The 4,575-nt window shown below is 34.1% G+C and overlaps 1 pseudogene; it reads right to left on the reverse strand.

Moving 5' to 3' along the window:
- Positions 1-1,775: 1,775 nt before the first annotated feature.
- LOC145249894 (U2 spliceosomal RNA) lies at positions 1,776-1,922 on the reverse strand (annotated as a pseudogene).
- Between the last annotated feature and the right edge of the window lie 2,653 nt (positions 1,923-4,575).

The raw sequence follows: 4,575 nt of genomic DNA on the forward strand, positions 1-4,575 counted from the left end.
AAAAACTACTAGTCATTTTTTTTTTTTTCATAAAATGTTAAACATTTATAGTAGATCGAAAAGGGGTGGGGGAAGAATAAACCAAGTCTTGGATCTCACTAAATAATCCAGACAAAGATTATATTAACAGCAGTGGAAACTGTGCGAAAGAGGACATCGCTAATAATACAGTGGGAAATTTTGATAATCGTCAAATGCGAAATGTTATCTCCAAGATCCATTCGCACGTCACCCAAAGATTTCAGAAAATAAATTAAATAATTAATTAGCTACGAGAACATCAGTCTCTTCCATCACTCTCTTCCTCCACTCCCTCCCTCTCCAGTGTGAGTCAATTCTCTCTAAAAATAAAACTTTTAAGAAACTCTCAACGACCGTCTCCTTATGTCCTTTCTGCAGGAAAATAAATTTTAGTCATCTAGCTAAACAGATGAAACGAAGAGGGGCACTGGTGTCAGTCAACAACGATAAAAAGGAAAGACAGCAAATTTAAGTACACTACACAGTATGATGTCCCGACTGAGCACGACTTAAGTTGGAAAATTAGTTGATGCTAAAATTGGTTGTTCATGCCAGGTTTCTAAGCTAATGATACGTTATATATATATATATATATATATATATATATATATATATATATATATATATATATGATTTTCAGAATGTGAGAAATTGTATATAATAAATTCCACAGCCAAACAACGTCGCAGCCCACAAGAGCCATGACAGTCAACGAACCGGAAGTCCAAGACTCGAGTTTCGCCCTATTTGGGCTCATCAGTAAGACACATCCGAACTCAAGATTCGAAACCCGAGCCTCTTGCATATATATATATATATATATATATATATATATATATATATATATATATATATATATATATATATATATATATATATATATACGTTTTATTTTTATTACCGTATCTTTCTGTTAAGTTACATTATTGTTTCGGCTACACGGCCGTTTTTTTTTTTGCCATCTGTAGCGTCCTCAGTAAGACTCGAATTTTAAAGTAACCCCCCTCCCACCCCCACATATTCTCCTTCCCCTCATGTATCCCTATGTCCTCAGCCACACCAGAAATGAACCTCCCAGACTCTCCCCCACAAGTTCCTTAAACCCCAAAACTAAAATATTATCGACATACCAAACGCCCCCACCTTCCCTCCTTGTTCCCTTCCTCTTTTCCTCTTCCGCCCTCCTCGCACCCCCCCCCCCGACCTCATTCACTCTTTCATCCCAAAATAGCGAACATTTCTGTAAATGTCTGAGGACGCTACAGACGGCCAAAAAACAGCTGTGTGGCCGAAACAATAATGTACCTATTTACTATGCCTCCCCACGGGACAGAGTTAGACACCAGGGTCGTTTTTTAACGTGGAGAAAAGGTACAAAAATAAAAATTGTCTCAGTCGTGAAGGATTTCTCCTCCACCGAAAGAGAACAAGAAATAGAAGTGCAGCATCTGAAGAACAGATGGTATTTATTTGCTACCCCACCGAGCAAATTAGGCACAAGGCCAATTTTTAATGTGAGGAGTGAGGGGAGGGGGAAGGGAAAGAGGGGACCAGCTCCATAGAGGTGGGAAATGGGAGCTGGTTAAAGGTCAGGCATATGGGGTTGCCCCCACATCTGGTCTTTGCTAGTCATAGCTAGTCAAAGCTTGCAGCATCTGCCGGAACAGATGGTGTTTATTTGCTCCCCCACTGAGCAAATTAGGCACAAGGCCGTTTTTAATGTGAGGTAAAAACCAGCTCCCCTAAAAGTAGGCAAAAAGGGGGCACTCTGGTTACCAAAAATAATAATTGTCCCAGTATAGAGGGTTTCCCCTCCATTGACTGGTACAAATTATCTTAAGTGCAGCATCTGCCGGAACAGATACTACACTTTGATCTTGGCCCGAAGGCCAAGAAACAATGATGTAACTTAACAGAAAGATACGGTAATAAAAAATAAAACGCATATTGAGCACTTTCTTCAGTTTTTATTAATTACCATCTCCACTAAATATATATATATATATATATATTTATATATATATATATATAAATATATATATATATATATATATATATATATATATATATATATATATATATTGGGTTTTATCATCATATGTTTAGTAATGATATTCATTCTGAGTTTGCAATTACTATTATTACGAAACGTTTTAAGACTATAAATAACAAATTTATAAATATACTAATAAGTAAACAAACATAAAACTAACAAATGGAATGGTAATAAATATAAAAACAGGCTTTGGTAAAGCGAAAGAAAACAAACTACTATTAAACAAATTATGAGCTCCTTTCTCACTCTTCTCTCTTTCTTCTCTCTTCCCCTCCTTCCTTTTTTCTTGTTTTCTTCCTTTCCTTCGCCTTCATCTCCCTCTCCTTTCTCTTCTCCTATCATCTTTTGTCTCTTTGCCTCTTTTCCTTTCTTTCTTACGTCTCCTATTCCCTTTTCCCTTAACCGATCGCTAGGAGTCCAAGAAATGCTCAATAGATACGGATAAATTTTAACCTTTTCGCAGGAAGACATGAGAATACTAAGAGAAAAAAAGATGATAAAAAAGAATTAAAATACACTAGTTAGATTTTAGACTGGCAGCGAGCAAACGCTTGTTGAAGATAACATCTATATCCGCTTTGGCCCCAAAACTTAACTCCTCAACGCTCAATCCTACCTACTCCATTACCTCAATTAATTAATCCACACCTAATCAACCTTGTTCTCCGCACAGCTGAACTTCACCACTTGACCCTTTTTTACTAAAAACTTTCTTTTGCTGAAAGTTGATTTTCGTTTTTCATTAAGAATTCCGATTTTAAATATAAGCATTGTTTCCTGAAGAGGTCTCTAGTTACTAAATACTAGAAAACCGAAACATGCTCATGTCTGTGTAGCAACACATTACTGCTTATGTAAAGACAAATTGAAAGTATATATATATATATATATATATATATATATATATATATATATAATATAAGCAAACAGTTAATAAAATATGTTAAAAAACACTTTGAAATGAGTTGAAAACATATTTAATCTGAAAAGGAAACACTAGGTAAATGGATAGTCCTTAATCCGCGGAGTGTCGGAGAAATACTCTCCTTCTTATTATATATATATATATATATATATATATATATATATTAAATGCAACTGGACCCCGCTGAGCGGCCTGCAGTATATATATATATATATATATATATATATATAAGTAAAATTTTCTCTGTCTGTCTGTGTACATTTCCCTACCAAATTACTCTGTCAATTTTCAGTCTACAGACTCGGGATTTGACAGGAGAGGTATTGAGATTTGGAAAAATCTTTTTAATCGATTTTCGGCCAGAAATTTGGTTTTCAAGGGGTCAAAGTTCAACGATTTGACCTTTGAAAACTCTACCAAAATGTCTCCGCCAATTTGTGGTCTAAAAACTTGAAATTTTAGATATAGGTTCCTTGGACATGGATCAACCTTTTTAACTTGATTTGAGTCAAAAACAATAAATGTTAAGGGGTCAAAATTGGGGTCATAGTTTTAAAAAATTGCCCTCTCAGCCAATTTTTTATATAAGCATTTGAAATTTTGCATAAAGTATATTCAGACATAGGACAAGCTTTTTAATCGGTTTTTGGCCGAAAATTTTGCTACCAAGGGGTCAAAGTTCAAAAGATTTTATGTTTGCGGTCGCTAGCAAACTATTCAGACAATTTCGGGTCTAAATATTTAAAAGTTTATATAAAGGGTATTTAGCCATGCAGCAAGCTTTTTAATCAGTTTTGGGGCGAAAAATGGACCAAAAAAAGTTTAAAGAGTTAACTTTTGCAGACTCTACCAAACTCATCGGCAAGTTTGGTGTCTAAACACTTGAAATTACAGATGTAGGTTACCTGGACATGAGTCAAACTTCTTAATATATAAATATACATATGCACATAAAGTTATGAACAGTACATAGGGCCCGGGCAAAGCTGGGCTAAACTGCTAGTATATATATATATATATATATATATATATATATATATATATATATATATATATATATATATATATAAATGTAACTCTTGGTTCGTTCGCAATTAATAGTCTAAAAAACCACTGGATGGATGCCTTCCACGTTTTGGTATAATATGTTTACTATATCCATGTGTGTTTTTATATATTTCTTTTTTAATTATAAAATTATACTTAATTTTTCTATGATAAATAGGTTGTTTTCTTTGTACCGATAGGCCATTTTTTTTATTTAGGGACAATTATTTATTACCGCTTCCTGTCACGTGACCAGTGTTTCCAATTTAGCGGTTTTCCTGTTAGATCTGGAGATATTTCGCACCAACACACCCGCAATTTTAGATTAAAAAATAAAGAAAAGCGCTTGAAAATGCTTTAAAACATAAAATAAACTCATTCATGTAAGTAAAAAAAAGTAGCATTTATTGCCTTTGGTAACAATTATTTATTGATTATTTGTTTTGTTTTTCACCTTTTTTTCGGCTAACCATTCTTAAATCTCGCTATAAAATCGATTTTTCCAAGTACATTTTAGTGGGGGGGG

The sequence above is a fragment of the Euprymna scolopes genome, chromosome 28 (assembly GCF_053919585.1).
Source record: "Euprymna scolopes isolate OS-2025 chromosome 28, ASM5391958v1, whole genome shotgun sequence".
NCBI lineage: Eukaryota > Metazoa > Mollusca > Cephalopoda > Sepiida > Sepiolidae > Euprymna > Euprymna scolopes.